The 18,970-nt window shown below is 30.8% G+C and overlaps 1 long non-coding RNA gene and 1 pseudogene across 1 annotated transcript; one reads left to right on the plus strand and one right to left on the minus strand.

The window, feature by feature from the left end:
- The first annotated feature begins 629 nt into the window (after positions 1–629).
- LOC146944548 (uncharacterized) lies at positions 630–12,262 on the plus strand (annotated as a pseudogene).
- A 1,671-nt stretch (positions 12,263–13,933) lies between these two features.
- LOC146944549 (uncharacterized) lies at positions 13,934–18,459 on the minus strand. The gene is made up of 2 exons (XR_015025960.1): positions 18,260–18,459; positions 13,934–14,243 (listed from the first exon to the last, which is right to left on the minus strand). It is a non-coding gene; the product is annotated as an uncharacterized LOC146944549 (long non-coding RNA).
- Positions 18,460–18,970: the final 511 nt, after the last annotated feature.

Raw genomic sequence — 18,970 nt, forward strand, 5'->3', positions numbered from 1 at the left:
AATTATCATGCAAATAGTTTTAATCTATACTATTAAGGCAAAACATATTTTTGAATAATTCTTTTTATAGTATTATTATTAAAATATGAATATAGACTGTCAATTTAATATAAGTTTAGCACTTTTTTTTTGAAGGAATATAAGTTTAGCACTTGTTAGTGAACAATTGAACAAGTTGTTTTATTGGTGTGTGTGTTTATAGATAGATATACACACATGTAGACTATCAATTTACACCCACCAAAAATTTAAAGCGGGGTCTTTCTGATCATGTACCGTTGGTATTAATTGTTGATGAGGAAAATTGGGGTCCACGACCATTGCGATTGATGAAGTGTTGGGCTGATTATGCTGGTTACGCAGACTTTGTCCGTGAAAATTTAAATTCTTTCAGGCTAGAGGGATGGGGCGGACATGTGCTGAAAATGAAATTTAAAATGATCAAACTTCGTCTTAAGGAATGGCATCAATGTCATACTAAGAATATTGAAGGCAAGATTGTGGATGTAAAAAATAGAATTTCTTCCCTAGACACAAAAGGGGAGGAGTAGGAGTTGCTTGAGGATGAATTGCTGGAGATTCGCGAGTTGTCTGTGAATTTGCATTCTTTGTCTCGGGTGCATATCAGTATGAATTGGCAGAAGGCGAGGATGAACTGGATCAAGGAAGGTGATGCTAATTCTAAATTTTTCCATTCTATGATGTCAAACAGGCAACGTCGGAATTCTTTACATTTGATTCATGTTGATGGTGCTCTTGTGGAAGGGGTGCAAAATATTCGGGCAACTGTTTTAAATCATTTTGCAAGTCATTATAGCGCATCTGATATTGTGCGGCCAGGTGTTCAGGGTCTGAATTTTCGCAAGTTGACATATGCTCAGGCAGGTTCTTTGGTTCGACCTTTCACTTTGGAAGAGGTTAAACAGGCGGTATGGGACTGTGATAGCTTTAAAAGTCCAGGACCTGATGGTATTAATGTTGGCTTTATTAAGGATTTTTGGCATGAGCTGAAAGATGATTTCATGAGGTTCTTAGTGGAGTTCCATCGAAATGGGAAATTAACGAAGGGTGTAAACTCTACTTTTATTGCATTGATTCCGAAGGTGGTTAGTCCTCAAAGGTTAGCAGATTTTCGCCCTATTTCCTTGGTTGGCTGTATGTACAAAGTGTTGGCAAAGGTTCTTGCTAACAGACTCCGTTCTATTTTGGATTTGGTGGTGTCTGATGCTCAGTTTGCCTTTGTTCGTGGGAAACAGATTCTCGATGGCATTCTTATTGCGAATGAGGTAGTTGATGAGGCAAAACGTTTAAACAAGGAGTTATTATTGTTTAAGGTGGATTTTGAAAAGGCCTATGATTCCATTGATCATAGTTATTTAAATTCGGTTATGATTAACATGAATTTTCTGACACTGTGGAGGAAATGGATAATGGAGTGTGTTGGAACGGCTACAGCGGCGGTCCTTGTGAATGGATGCCCGACAGAAGAGTTTCCTATTCAAAGGGGTCTTAGACAAGGAGACCCTCTTTCACCATTTTTATTCTTATTGGCGGCAGAAGGTTTTGATGTTTTGATGAAGGCTTCATTGTCAAATAATATTTATCATGCGTATGGTGTGGGACCCCATAGGGAGGTCAGTTTGTCTCATCTCCAATTTGCTGACGATACCCTTATTCTTGGTGAAAAAAGTTGGTTGAATGTGCGTACAATCCGGGCTATTTTGCTTCTTTTTGAGGAGGTGTCAGGGCTGAAAGTAAATTTTAATAAAAGTTTACTGACGGGTGTTAATATTCCCTCTTCTTGGTTATCGGAGGCTGCTTTCATTTTAAACTGTAAAACTGGCACGATTCCATTTGTGTACTTGGGGTTACCTATTGGTGGAGATGTTACAAAATTGAGTTTTTGGAAACCTGTGGTTGATGGTATTACTACTAGACTGGCGGCCTGGAATAATAAGTTCTTAACTTTTGGTGGTCGCCTGGTTCTTCTGAAGTCTGTCATGTCCTCTCTCCCGGTTTACTTTCTTTCTTTTTTCAAGGCTCTTACATGTATAATTTCCTCTATCGCATCTTTATTTAATTTTTTTTTGGGGTGGGTGTGAGGTCTCTAAAAAAATTGCTTAGGTAAATTGGAATTTTATTTGTTTACCTATGAATAGAGGAGGTTTGGGGGTTCGGAGGATAGAAGAATTTAATTTGTCTTTATTAGGAAAGTGGTGTTGGGGGTTGTTGGTTGATAAGGAAGGGTTGCGGTATCGTGTCTTAAAGGCTTGGTATGGGGAGGTGGAGGGTCGTATTAAGGAAGGAGGTCGATTTGACTCTAGGTGGTGGAGGTCGATTTGTAAAGTGAGGGAAGGGAGTGGGGAGGTTGGTGGAGGTTGGTTTGATAATAATATAAGGCTGGTGGTAGGTAATGGGCGTGAAACTCTTTTTTGGACGGATAACTGGCTGGGTGGAGTTCCCTTAAAACTTCAATTCAGTCGTTTATATGAGTTGGCTGTTTATAAAGAGTGTTCGGTTGAGGAGATGTTGAGAGAGGGGTGGGAGGGTGGCGGTGGTGGGTGGGTGTGGAGGCGTCGTTTATTGGCGTGGGAGGAGGAAAGTGTGAGGGAGTGTGCTGCTCTGTTACATAATGTTGTTTTGTAGGTTAATGTTCAGGACCGTTGGAGGTGGTTGCTTGAGCCGATCCATGGCTATTCGGTTAGTGGAGCTTATCGATTCCTAACTACTTCAGACTTGCATCAACCTGTTGGAGTTGTTTATGATGTTTGGCATAAACAAGTTCCTAACAAAGTGTCGTTGTTTGCTTGGCGCCTTCTTCAGGATAGAATACCAACTCGATCTAATTTGGTGCGTCGTCAAGTCCTACAATCTAGTGATAATGTATGTGTGAGCGGTTGTGGGTCACCTGAAACGACGGATCATCTATTTAGGGGCTGTGACATTTTTGGAACCGCTTGGTATTTGATTTGTCAATGGATTGGTGTCCCTTTTGTGTTTCCTAGATCGGTTACAGATCATTATTGGCAGTTTATTCATTTGGCAGGTTTACCGCATTGTACTCATCCTTATCTTAAGGTCATTTGGCTGGCTTGTAGTTGGGCAATATGGAAGGAACGAAACAACTGCATCTTCAAAAATGTGGTCCTTGATCCTTTTAGTATTGTGGATAAAGTGAAGCTAACTTCCTTTTTTTGGCTTTCTTCGCATCCAGTTCCTATTGCGTTTGGTTTTCATGATTGGTGGAGATACCCACTTCTTTGTATGGGTGTCATGTAATTTTCTATTTTTTTTCTTCTTCTTGGTGGCGGCATGCTTGGTAGAAGCCTTTGTTTGTAACAGACTTTGGGTGATTCATCACTTTTAGCACACCTTGTGCGGGGTGAGTCACTATTCCTTTGAGCAATATATACCATTTTGATTTGTTCAAAAAAAAAAATTGTTATATTAGTAGCATGCATAATTTTATTTGATAATTTTTTGAGCTTTATTAGAACTCTATACCCAAATAATGGCGCGTAGCACCAGCCCTAAAAGTGAGATAGTGGGATAACGTATAGCGGTATGACAAATAACGATATCGATATTTAATTATTTTTTGGACAAATTACATTAATAATACTATAAAGTATAAACAAACTTATATTTAATATAAAATTAAACATAACACTCAAATCAAATGAAACATTCATAAATCAAAACACCAAAAAACAAAAGACAGAGGAACAAATAAAAAATCATGAAACATGAGAAACCATAAAACCTCTTGGTTTTTCTCTCTTGGGTTTTCTCAACTTTTATATCTCAAATGACTTTTCTCCCCTTTTTTCCAAATTTCAATATCACCCTCTTTTTGAAATTTCAATGGTCTCGATTCCCACGTTATTTCCTCAAGTTTTTTTCCAACTTGAAAGAATCCTAATCCATATTGTTGGCTTCCTTAACTAATTTATTTAGGACATTTATTATCATAATTGCATGTCAATTTTTTTGGTTATTATTATTATTATTATTATTATTATTATTATTATTATTATTATTATTATTATTATTATTATTATTATTATTATTATTATTAGTTTGAAAATACTAATCTGCATCTACAAGAGATTTTGAATGATTCGATCTCCAACTATTACATAAGTAAAAAAATTGTTTGGACGAAAAAAATTGACATAATGTTTCGTACAAATTCTTCGTCCAAGATTATTTATGATTAAACTACAACAAAAACTTTATACCCCTGCACAAAATAATAGAAAAGAAAAAAGAATAGAAGTCTTTGGTTCGAAAAGGAGCGGTCCAACTGTTACATTCCTAAAAAAAGAAAGTAAATAATTACATTATGATTTTGTGACCAAATATAGATGAAAGACCAATGATTGTGGTTGATGTCGGCACACTATCAATTCACTGGTGTACTTGCAAAATATATATCATTTGCTTACGTAGACCTCTCCTTTAACAAGCATATTGTATAAGAGACTTTTTCTTTTAACAAAAAAATCAATAATACTGAATTATTTTTTGTAGACTTAAAACTATTAACGTCAAAAAAAGAGAGACTTAAAAATTGTTGCGTCTATACCTTGACTGTTTGCTATGGCACAATATCCACCAGTCCTGTAGCTATCATGGATAATTGGATATGATATATACTATACCTGTCTTGATCCACCTCTATGATTGTAAATGATTTTTCTTCCCCAATATCATTGGAAATGTTTTAAATTTATATATCATTTCATACTACTTATTTAAATGTTTTAAATTTATATATCATTTCATACTACTTTTATTTGTTGCATAGTTTTTGTGCTATACAATTCAATAGGCACAAGCATCAAAATGCAATATTAACATCAACCTTTCTTTTTTCAATCATGAAAGCTAGTTATTATTTTTGTTGTTGAAATTGAAAAACAGGAAGATGTGGACCTAATGGAACATACTGGAGTCAACAGCTATCGTTTTTCATTATCATGGGCCAGAATTCTACCAAGTACGTATTTTTTTTGTTAAAAAATGAAACAATAATATTATTTTTTTCTTCTGAAGAAGTTAAATTAGCCCACTCATATCGCAGAGAATTGAACCTGGGACCTTGAGAAGGAGGACACTCCCAGATCCCAAGCAAATACCACAAGACAAACCCAAATGAGTTAATAATAATAATAATAATAATAATAATAATAATAATAATAATAATAATAATAATAACAACTTAAAATATCTTTTGAAATTTCAGTGTCTAACTTTGCCTTTTAAATTTATTTCAGAAGGTAGATTTGGGAAGGTGAACTGGGCTGGTATCGATTACTATAATCGACTAATTATTGACGCACTTGCCAATATAGGTCATTTATTTAACATAAATGTTAACTTGTGCCCTTAAGGCACAAACGGAAATGTTAACTTGTGCCATTAAGGCACAAGTTTAGAAGTCAAGTGTAGAAATAATGTATTGGAATGCGTACAATAAATTTAATCTTTAATGTTTTAATGAGTTGAATGCACAAAATTTAAAGGAATATTTCTTTTTTGAGATTTTTTAACATGTGTCAAAAGCACACAAGTTAACACTACCTTTTATTTAAACTCTAATTCTATATAGTTGTTGCACAGTTATCAAATCTGATTCATATTTAATGCACTCAGATCTAAAGTCTTTGCAACAACCGTGGAGAATTGATGCAACCTTTTGTATAACACAATTATTTTTGTTCCAAGTGTCATCCACATATTGACACTATTTTACAAGTGAATAATTTTCATTTTCTAAACTTTTTATTCCTATTTATTTCAGGAATTGAACCTTTTGTCACTATAACACATTATGACATTCCACAAGCACTTGAGGAAATATATAAAAGTTGGCTAAGTCCTGAAATTCAGTAAGTACATGTACCCTATTAACATATGGCAACACAAACTAAGATCCAGGACATAAGTAATTTGGTAAGTTTAATGTAACATTAATAATTTGAGGGAAGATTTTAGGTATTATGCAAAGCACCAGGTGAGTGAGACTATATTTGTTACTTAAATGATATGTTCTCGTGAGCATAGCTCAGTTGGTATGGACAATGCATAAAATATGCAAGGTTCAGGGTTCACCACCAAAAAAAAAAAACTTAAATGATATTGCACTCGGCTATACCTAAAGGGCACATGCACCTTCGTTTGTATACCGGAGATGCGCATAATCAGGGTCGGTCCAAGGGTTACTTAGTTGTAAAATCTTTTTTTTTTACTGTAAAAAAAAAAGAGAAAAAAAAGTTGTAAAATCTTTTCTTTTTTAATTAGTGAACTATTCAAATATCATAAAAATCAGGGAGGACAAATTGGAATTGTTATGAATGCTATATGGTATGAACCATTTAGCAACTCTACAGAAGACAAGTTAGCAACTGAGAGAGCTCAATCATTTTACATGAACCGGTAAACCTGATTTTTTTTTATGCTAATTTGATATGTAGTATTTTTAATTTGCCTCCGAAAATTTTCTAAGATATTGACTAATTCCCTTATGAAAAATGCAGGTTTTTGAATCCAATTATACTAGGAAAGTATCCTGCAGAAATGCATGAAATATTAGGACCTGACCTATTTGCACTATCCACTCAAGACTAAAAAAAAAAAGGATTAGATTTCATTGGAATAAATCACTATACAAGTTATTATGTAAAAGACCGTCTGTTCTGTAGGGTGTTCATGTCCAATCCAATCCAAAACAAACAACAATAACCGAACCAAAAAATCATAAACCAAACCAAACAAAAAACCTGCAATTTTAAATGGATTGGATCGATTTATACAATCTTTTTCGCAAACCGAAATATTATTATATGATTTTTTCGCAAACTAATGGAACCGAAAACCAATCCAATCCAGACTGAAATATTTATACTTGTATATATATATTATTATATGAATTTTTTACAAATGTTTCCTTAATCTACAATTATGTAACTATTTTCTAGACTTGTACTTTAATAATGTTGAATTTTTTTCGTTTTTTTAAGAAATATTATTAATTTACGATTCTCTAACTATTTTATTTAACCTACTATTTTATTTGCTTTATGTTACTTTTATTTTCTACTTATTCATCTTTTTCGCAACCTTACCATTTTATGAAATGTCGTAAAATAATATATTTTCTTAAAAGAAAATGAAAAAATATACATCAATGAAAACCAAAAACCAATCCAATCCAAACCAAAAAAATTTGGATTGGATTGGATTTGATTTTAAAACCAAACGAATTGGATGAACACATAACGAAACCGAAAAGATTGGATCAAATGGTTTTTGCTCCCAAAACCGAACCAATCCAATCCGCGAACACCCCTTCTCTACATGTGAACAAGGAAAGGGGTCTTCAAAGACAGAGGGTTTTGCTCTCACGTCTGCACAAATGAATGGCATGAGTATTATATTTCGTAGCTTTTAACCAATATATATTTTAAAAATTCAGAATAGATCAATCAAGTGATTCTATGATTATGGTTCAATTGTTTCAATCGGATCAACTATGATTGAACTAAGTGACAAATAAATGAATTAAAAAAATAAATTGTAAATAAAGTAAAGTAAAAAAAAATGCAAAAAAATAAGAGCCAACTGAACCTACCACGGTTCAATCCGGCTTATTCTGGTTCATCTAGACTAAAATACAAATGAAATACTGTCTGATTTGGTTCAATTGGTTGAGCCGCTTGTTCGTTTTGATTTTTAAAACATTGATTTTAACTATTGAGGTTATTGTTTTTAACCGTAAATGTTTGTTTTCGCCTTGTCAGATTTGAACCTTAAACCTTTTACTCCTCAACTCTTTTTATGTCTTAACTCAAATTAGTTGAGCTACCCATCCTAGTAAACTATGTGTTATTAATTAATTAATTAAAAGGTGTGAAAATATGCTTGTAGACTGCACTTGCACGGTTGTATGTTCACCCACAAGGAATGGAAAATATAGTGACTTATATAAAGGATATAGGTACAACAACATACCAATGTTCATTACAGAAAATGGTGAGTAAGTAATAAACTTTAATTTAGATTACTCCTAGTACAATGTTTCAATCCCATTATTGAATACTAGGTATTCAACCCGTGCGTTGCACGGGTTTGATTAAAATATTCTTAAATTTGTTATTCTCTGGTCCGGTGAATATAGACTATAGAATAGATAAAAAATTACTTTTGATATAAATAGTGTGTCATTCACCTCTATTAGAAATCAATAGAAATTAATAAAAATTTGTTTTAATATATATTTTCTTTGTTTACATTTATTTTAATACATTTGTGGATTTTAGAAAGAAAAAAGTTATGAATTATTTTTTTGGTAGTGGATTCTTTTTTTTGGTAGTGAAAAATTATGAATTATATTCTAACTCTAACTTGACTCAATGAAATTATTTTATTTAAAAACAATAGAAGGAAATAACTCAATTTTAATAAATTAAATGACTCATTTTCATATGTACCATTCAAATAATTCATGACAACATAGTTTTTAGATAAAAAAAAATTAATTATTCATCTTCTCCTCCTCGCTTTTACAAATAATTTATTTCTTATAATTTAATTTTAATAATTATAGTTTCATTATTTAATTTCAGTATATACGAAGGATGCATATTAAATTATATTAAATAATGATCATTATTTAATTTCAGTATATACGAAGGATGCATATTATATTTAGCATTTTGGTGCTAAATACAAAACAGTTTTTTTATTAAAATAAAAATGTTAAATTTAAAAAATATATGGAATATGATTTTAGCACAATCTCTTCATTAGCTAGGGCTATAATACGTGCAAATGAGACACTATTTTTCCTTTAACCACCTTTGTATATAAATTTTTCAAGTCAGTTGTAGTTAATGGTTTAAATTTATTTGTGTTGAATCCTTTTTCTCAATTAATTGTTTTGACTTTATGTGCAATAAATTTAAAATTTTATTGTATAAATTCATTTATTGTTTTTCATAAGAAAATGCTACAAATGTGTAATTTGGATCATATCCTTTAGTCTTCTCTCTATCCATGTCTTAATTATATTATAATATCTTTGTTATTGTTTTTATACGAAAAAAATGATAGACACATGTGTCTTCACCTTTATAAACTAAAATGCTGTTTTTATGTGAGATACAATCTTCCATAGTCAATTGAAAATGATTGAATAAAAATGAATTGAACTTTTACTTCGTGTTCTATATTATTGATGTTTACATAAAGACTCTAAGTTTAGACTACTTAAATATATTGTAGTTTTCATTTTTTTAATATATTATACTTAATTCACATATAGAAGTCTCATTTATCCTCTTCTCCTTCTTTCAATTTTTTTCTCTTCTCCAAATTCACAAGAAAATATTGTCATATCCAAATCAAGAAACAAAAGAAAATAAGAAAATTAGAAAAGTAGACTAATAAACATTATATCAATAAAAAAATAGGGCTAGAATACGTGGTCAATCTAAGAGTTATAAATGAAAATAGAAACTTACTAAACAATTGTAAGTTTGTAACTAATTAACCAATTTATTCATTAAATTTTTTTATTAATATAATGAGTGAGTAAATTATCATAGCTAAGGAATATGAAAAATAGTAGTTCAAAGGTTGGTGTGACAAAGTCTTTATAAAAATATAATAAGACATTAGTAATTAATAAAAATCTAACTAATGAGTTTATTAATATTATTATTTTAATTTGTAACTTACAACCTTTCATTAACCTTTATTCATATGTTCTTAATATTTTAAGAAATATGATTATTTCTTGGCTAAATATATTATTTGAGTGATCATTTTATTTTGTTCATTTGTAACATTTTTCTACAAAAAATTAGTGTAATTCTGTATTTTATTTTACATAATATTAAAATATCTAAGTTGCAAAGTTCATGAGAAAATATTATTATTTAATGAACTCTAACGTTTTTGTGTTCTATATTTTTGAAAAGTATATAAACATGATAAATAGATAAAATATACTAAAAATATAAGTGTGCAAATAAAAATAGATTTTTTTAATAAAAAGAAAATAAATATAGATGATAATAATTATCATTATGTTCATATAAACTAAATTGAAAACTTAAAATAATTCATTCAAATTTATATTTGTAAATTGTTGAATTTTATCCAAACTATTTGTTCGATCAAAAAGGAACTTGAGTCTCTATCATGTCATAGAAACCAAAGAATAGTCAAGAGATGAAGAGTAAAAAACAAAAGAAAAATTATAATACCAAACTGAAGAACTACCATCGAATATTAGAATGATGTTGAACAACCATTTTAAATAAACTTCTACTTGAGCAACAAAGATGCAACCAAATTAAAATAAAAGTATCCTTTATATTCTTTTCTCAATAGACTAACAAACATCATATAAATAAATAAAAAGTAGAGCTTAAATATTTGACCAATCCAAGAGTAACTTGACTTCTTCTTATCATGTCATGTAAACCAATTGGTAATCAAGAGATGAAGAGTAGAAGTGAGTAGAAAAACAGTAATACAAAATTGAAGATGTTCTATCAAATTATTGCTTGAAAGTGGCGACGAACAAAATCCAAAATTTGGGGCAAAAAATCACATATTTATATACACAATCTTTTTCAATGTAGGACAAATAGTCTCATTAGTAGAAACTAAAAATATTGAGATCATATTAGTGGTTGTATATATAATGAGTGAGTGAATGTTTGTAGTTAAGAAATATGAGTTATGAAATACAAAAAAAATAGCAGTTCAAAGGTTAATAATAATACTATTATAATGTAATAAAAATGAATGCATTGGAGTTTATGATTCATAAACACATAAAGAATGTGTGAAGCTTTTTTAGATGTGCCACATCATCACAATGGAAGCCTAAGAATAGTTCAAGTTTCTAATTCAAAGATATATAGAATATATAGATGCCCATAAATATGAAGTTTTTTTTTGTCCTGCATAGGATTTGGGACGATTGAGAATTCCCAACCCACCACTGAAGATGAATTGAATGATGTCAAAAGAGTAGAGTACATGAGCAGTTACTTGGATTATCTAGCAACAGCAATAAGGTATTGGCATACCTATCCATTACCAAAAAAAAAAAAAGTGGTTGTTATTCCGCTTTAGCATATATGAAGAGTAGGGGATCGGAGTTCCTCCTTATCTATAAGATCAACAACCTCTACGAATTTAGGATTTCCTCCTTTTATGATCAACAACCTCCAAAGAAACTGACCAAAATTCTAGGATGACCAAAATACCTCTTTTTATGTGTTAACCTCTTTTCTATTTTCAGTCAATTAGTCTAGTGACTAGCGTGAGTTAACATCCGTAGATAGGGATGGCAGTGGGGATTTTTTAGAGCGGATCCCCGCGGGGATTCCCCATTCGGTGCCCCATTTTCGGGGAATTTTCCCCCGCTGGGGCGGGGACGGGGAGAAATATTCCCCCGTAGACACTTCGGGGCGGGGATCGGGGAAGCATCCCCCGCCCCGCGGATTCCCCGACCCCGTGAAAATACTGTAATGTCCTTGTATTTTTCAAAAGCTTTAATATTTTTTTAGTGGGTTTTTGGACTTTTCATACATGGTTTAATAAAATAAAAAATAAAAAAAAATGTAAAATATATAATGGATTTGGTTGTTATTAGAACGAGTATCACAATCTCATCTCATCTCATGTTCCAAACCCAACTGCGCCTCCCATCACCATTTCAATGTCATCCTCCACCTCAAATTCGATCCCTAAGCTTCAATATCGATCTCAATCTTCAATCTTTCGACCTTCACTGATCTAAGCTTCCTTTTACGCTTTGTTTCTTCATCTTTGTTTTTCGCGAGATCTAGATCCGTTTTCGCTTCTTGTTTCTTCATCTTTGTTTTCCGCGAGATCTAGATCCGTTTTCGTTTCTTCTATGATTTACGCTTTATACTCCTAGGTTATGCTGCAGATCCAGTTTTGTTTCTTCATCTATGCATACTTTAATCTTTTCTTCTATGCACGGTGCTGTCGGTTTTGGATTTGCTGGTTCTGTAATGATTGGTTTGGAATTAGGGAGTTTGGAATTAGGGAGTTTTGTATGGTTTCATTTTTTGGTACTTTGGCTTTGTTGGCCTCTCCCTGTTGCTGCATATTTTTTTTTCTACTTTGCTTCCTGCTACTGTTTTGCTCTTTGTTCAGTTTGCAGGAGCTTTTATCTGCTTGTAACACTTTGCCAGTTTTGCACTTCTGGTGAAAAAGAATACTTCATCTTTTCTTCTATGCATACTTTAATTATTTTAATTTGGGACAAAAAAAAATAATGGGGATCCGTGGGGAACCGCGGGGACGGGGATAAGTGAAAATATTCCCCCGGGACGGGGATCAGGGACGGGTCGGGGAACGAATACACCGGCGGGGCGGGGATCGGGGAAGTATCCCCCCGCCCCCGATCCGCCCCATTGACATCCCTATCCGTAGAGGTATTTTGGTCAGTTTCTTTGGGAATGAGGAAAAATGTTTGTGTAAAGAGCAGTTGTCTTGCCATTCTCAATAGAACCCCAAGAGGGTCCGCATTTTGGTACAAAAATTTCATTTCAGAGCACAAGAATCGGGCAGGCATTAGGCTTAGACATTGTCAAGTGTGATGAACAATGAAAGATAGTTCATATCCTACAAACTGGTTTAGTTTGTGTTGGTAAATAACATATATTTTATAATGATTTTATGCAATCAGGTTTAAAACAATATACAATGTTCATCAATTTTTTTTTAGGGTTTTTTAACATGAAATCAATTAAATATGGGAATTTTTTAAACGCTAAAACCTCAAGATAAAATTAACGAAAAATTTGGACCTAAAAATCAAATTTGAACTCATTTTTTGTGGAAGAATTTTTTATAAATCATTGAAAATATATTTAGATCAAACAAAACATATATGCTGAAGACCAAGAACAACACTAACGGTTATCGTCTCTATAAATATTGGATTCAATATATTTCATTCTCTTAGCTAATTCCAAACTGTTAAGTATATTTCTCGAAACATAAGATTAAAGCCTCGCATGATAAAACTTCTGCACCTTCAAATAATGCAGCAAAAGTGAGTAACTATTAAGCGAAAAATATCTAAAACTCGTCGAGACCATGCGCGTTGACATTAGAATGTAGGGGACTCAGTTCGTGATTCGTGAATGAGCAAAAATAAGGGGACCAACATTGTAACTATGTTTTTTTCTTTATAAGAAATTCTTAACGAGTATTATTATCTGGAAAACCCAAAATTGCTAGTTTAGTCAGCAAAACCTAACAAAATTAAGAAAGTAGTTAAGAAAATAAAAAGTCCTTAGGTAAATGAAAAAATATCTTCATTTAGACAATAACAAAATAGGCTAAGTTTACTAGCAATGAGTGGCACCACGTTTTGTCACAAAGTTACTATCTTATCACTCAATAATCTTAATCAAATTGAAATTGATTAAATAAATACAATTGATATGAAACTAAAATAAACAAGCACAAAATAATTAACTCAAAATGTTCGTCAATCAAAAGGGCTGCAAAAAAAGTACACAAAAATTCACAGAGTAACAAAAAAAATTCACTAAAAATTACATATTAAATATATACACAACTATTACACATAAAAAAATTACACACTATCAAACAATTACACAAAAACATGGCAGACACATAACATAGATCACCCTGATGGATAAAGCGTATTATGATGCCACTAATGGTACCCTTTAAGTTTTAAAATAATTATTAAAAAATCCCTCAAAAAAATTATTATAAAAATTATATGAAAAATAGGTAATGATTTTAATACGAGTAGAATAAACTGTATAAAATACAATTATATAAATGGTAAAAAAAAATTGCGGAATAAATAATTTTTCATGCAGTATAAAATAACACACCCTGGCCACAAATAACAACTAAATATCATAATTTCAAATAAAGTATATTGGCTTATTAGAGCCTTACAATTATCCTCATAATAAAATAACATACATAATATTTTCTCAAGATCCAACAAAATAAATCGGGACCATATTATTAAACCCGGATCTGATGTCATAATCTTAGAACCTTACAACTCAATTTAAACATAAACAATAACCCAACAAACTTTCAAGAACACTAATATATGTGATAGAATAATGCTCCACTTTATTATCATGAACATACACTTAAATAGCACTCCTCCTCAGTCTTATCATAAGGATAGCCTACATATAATTCGTAAAAGATAATTAATATGTAAAAAGATATGGGGTGGATGAGCTTTAAGTCACTTAAAGTGGTATGAAAATATGTATAGAAAGAACTAAACATACAAAGATGGTGCCATTTAGGGTGGGAGACCACAGTAGGTCTCCTACCGTGGGAGACTCCCGTTTCTTTCTTTTTATTTTTTTGGACAGCTTAAATAACCTGTTTTTGCAGGTGATGTACACTGTTTTTGCAGCTTTATTGTGTAGGAGATAGAAAAGTATATACTCCCTCCGTCCCGGAATAACTGACCCATTTTCTAAAAAAAAGTGTCCCAAAATAATTGACTCATTTCAATTTTCAATACAACTTTCATCATTCCCAATACAATATAACACTAAATAATACTACTTTTATCATTCCCAATACAATATATTCCACTTTCCCCTTTATTTATACACTTTTCTTAATCTGTGTGAAAAACCAAAGCAGGTCGATTAAACCGGGACGGAGGTAGTAGTAAATCATTTCATGTACATTGTGGTGGTATGAATATTACAAGATCAATATAGGAAATTCATATTAATTAAAATAGGGTTAAATATATCTTTGGTCCCTATAAAATTGCGACCTTCTAAGTTTAGTCCTTACTTAATTTTAATAGCTTTTTTAATCCTTAAAAAAAAATTACTTATAATTTTAGTCCCTGCTAAAATAAATTTTGTTTAATTATCCTTAAACTCTTAAATTTTTTAACGATTCTTTTTATACAAGTTTAGAACACTATGAAAGGTTCATTTACTAAAATCTATAATTTTTTAACATGAAATAAATTAAATATGAATTTTTTAAAACGACAAAAGTTTAAGATATAAGTAACAAAAATATGGACGTAAAAATCAAATTTTTGCGATATTTTTTTCGGATGACCTTTTAATAACGTTCTTAACACGCCTGTAAAAAATTGTTGAAAAACTTAACAGTTTATGCATAAATTAAACAAATTTGGATTGAGTAAGGACTAATATTGAGTGCAGAAATTTTTTGTAGGGACTAAAAATGCTATTAAAATTAAATAAAGACTAAACTTACAAGGTCGTAATTTTGTAGGGACCAAAAACATAACCCATTAAAATAACTTATCCTTCTTTGAACTATACAAAGACAGAGAAATGTTACGTACTAATTCTCTCATAGAATATACATATAAATGGTCAATAGGTTTTAAATATTTAAATTGCATATTAATCACGTAGAAACATAATTGGGAGATCCTTTAAAACAACCAAAAAATGACAAATTATTGTGAGAGAATATCATATAATTATTTTGTTGGATAATTATTTAATTTAATATCGTTTATTTATTTATTTTCTGTTTGCTATTAAGTTTTATTATGTTAGATTTATTTGTATTGTCACTACCAAAAAAAAGATTTATTTGTATTGTAGTGCAACCATATATTAGGCACTTAGGTTGTGACAGAGCCTAATATTGATGTTTATATCGTGATATTTATACATGTCTATCTAGAAATAAATTAGTTAAAAAACTAGACAACTATACTGAAAGCGAGTAGACCCTATAGCAGTAAATACCTAGGACTCTATGAGAATCTTTCAAAGACTAACTTCTATTTTATGAAAATCTTTCGAAGACTAACTTCCGTTCTATGAAAAATTTCTAAAGACTAACTTCCGTTATATGAGAATCTTCTAAAAACTAACTTCCGTTCTATAAGAATCATTTAAAGGCTAACTTCCATTCTATGAGAATCTTCTAAAGACTAACCTCTTGTTCTATGAGAATCTTTCAAATACTAACTGTGATTCTATGAGTAACTTCTAAAAATTAACTTTCATTCTGTGAAATTATAATTTTCTAACAAAAACTTCAAGTCTCCTATGGTAGGAGACCTAAAGAGGTCTCCCACCGTAGCCTTTGCCTACAAGGTGTACAAAGATACATTCATTTCTACACCTTAATTATGTATGTTGTACAAATAACTTTAGGCTCAAAAAAGTAGATTAGGGAAGACATGGTTAATTAAATAAGAACAACACCCTTTTAACTGAATTTCAGTACATCACATTTTCACTATTATGATATTGTAACTTGACTAGTCCGAGTTACCCAAACTTATATGTAATGCGTAACATCATGGGATCTGCAAGAGTCTTTGGAATTTCTATATTGAAGCATAATCACCTCCATGGTTGGGTTAACAAATTTAAGGTGCCTTCATCATCTAATTAATTTAAATTTTTTCACTCACATGCTAAAAAACCTATGTGTGATGTGTCACTAAAAAAATATCCAAACAAATATCATTCTTTAATTCTCCTAAAAAAATATTATCATCTTCTTCCCATTTCACGATCTATGTATGTCATAAATAAAGTATTACATGAGCATCTTCCTTTTCTCTCTTGACCTGAGTGAATCATCTCAATATTATTCATGATAAAATTATACACAACACATACATCCTCAAGAACAATCATTTAATTATGTCAAAACGATATTTCATTTTTATACTAACAATTAAAATTCTAACTTTCAAAAAATGTCAAGTACCTATTCTTTTTTTAATAATAGAAATTATACAACTAGTAGGGTTTAGTGCCCATTCTTCCTGTTCTTTTTAGTCGCATATAATGACAATGCACTTAATTAGGAGATCCATTAGATGTATACCCCAAACATATTTTATCACGACAAAGATCAGGTTCAACCCCTCCATCCACGACCATCGTTATACCCATTATGTGAAAAAATGTTCTTATTACCTAAATTAAGAGTGTAACGCCCCGAGCTTTGTACTTTGGTAGATCTTTCTTCACTTAAGATCTTTTTTGGGGTTTGAATGTTTGGGTTTGAAGAAGATGAATGATATAGCAATGCTCTACAATTTTTTTTCAAGAAATGGATGAAAAAGATGACATATTTAGATGAAGAAGATGAAGGAACCAGAGTCTTTTTCTTTTTTATTTATTTAATTCCATTTATAAATATGTGGCTTTTTAAAATCTTCTTAATTTAGTAATTACACGCGTCGCATCCCAACAAATGTGATCGGCCACATATGCGTTGATAGAGTTAAAATTAGGCAAAATGACCACTATTGTAAAGAGGCTAAAACATAGGGGACTAAAATTTGTAAAAAAAAATTAGGGGGTCAAAATCACAACATTGAAAAGAAAGGGGGCCAAATATACACTTTAACTTATATATTATCTTATTTTATCATATTACTTCTTTTTTATTTCTTATATGCTCAATAAATAAAAATCATCACTAATTTAACTTTGCTAACAACCAAAAAATTTGTCTTATGGGTCAACTAAATATTTATATTATTCTAACATTTTTAGATACTTCAAATAACTCAAAATTAAGATTACAATAACATTTAAATTAAGGGTCTTGCTAACTAGTGCCTTCATGACAATGGTTAAGGTATCTACAAATAAAAATTTTGTCTTGGAAATATAAGATGTTACTTTTGATTAAGTATGAAACTCAATTAGTTACTTTCCTCTCTTGAGCTCTATAACTCAACTCAAAAATTTTAATGTATAAAAAATCTAAGTCATATTTTTCCTTAAATATATCTACACCATTCCCAGGAAAACAATATGATAACAACAATTCACAATATATTTAACATGTTTATCCTTTATAAGTATTTGAATTTTCTTGTATCATTGCACTACCCTTTGTACTCATTTTTCATTTAATATATACTCCCTCCGGTCACTAATATAAGCAAAAATCAACTTTTTAGGTTCATTCATTAAATGATGTATTTGGTCAATAATACATCATTTAATGAATGAACCTAAAAAGTTGATTTTTGCTTATATTACCGGAGGGAGTATGTGTGTGTAAGTTAAATCCAACATGCTTCTAAATCATTCAAATAAATTGCAACATCGAAGAAATATAAGAAAACGTAAAAGAAATTATAAATAACAACATTGTAATGATCAAAGAAAATGAAATGCTTATACATTGGAGAAATATTGTTTACCTTAACATGGTTCAAATAGGCATACACGAACCTTTATAACACTCCATATGCCCATAAGGAACCTTCGGATTTTGTATATAGCAATCATGGTCACTAAGACATGGCTGACCGTTAACTAGACCAAGATATATGGAAACAAAAATGACCAGAATGTAAAAAAACTTCAGAGACTTAGCCATTTTTTCACCTTTGTATATAACAAATATAAACTTGTAGGTTCACTTTATATAGTATAAAGTCTCTTGCTATTTTACATCAATTAAATAGATATTAATAATTATTTTGTTGCAAGAAATCTTTTAAGATAATAAAAATTGTTAAATGTCTCTAAAGTATACAGATGAATCATATTTGTCCCTTTAGCTCATAGAATATATCTCAAAAAAAAAATCTTGTAATTAGAGTTCATTTTTATCGACAACCTTTCAATATATATTTTTATTTCGTGTCTAATCTTTCATAATATAGAGCGGAAACCCAACATTATAATATGTTGGTATGAGTGAGATTGAACTCAACAACCAATCTTATATTATTTTTAGTAGCATTTAGGAGTCATTTTAGAGTTATTTAACAAGTTTTGATTTGTTTTACTTTAGTTTTTATAAATAAATAAATCAATGGATGAGCATGTAAGAGCTATTATGCGTACAAGACCTTGAAATATGTTAAACCGCTCAAATCATACAACTTTGTGGACGCGCTATACTT

This window comes from Medicago sativa, chromosome 2, assembly GCF_051527215.1.
Source record: "Medicago sativa cultivar Bolivia chromosome 2, Bolivia_mono, whole genome shotgun sequence".
Lineage (NCBI taxonomy): Eukaryota > Viridiplantae > Streptophyta > Magnoliopsida > Fabales > Fabaceae > Medicago > Medicago sativa.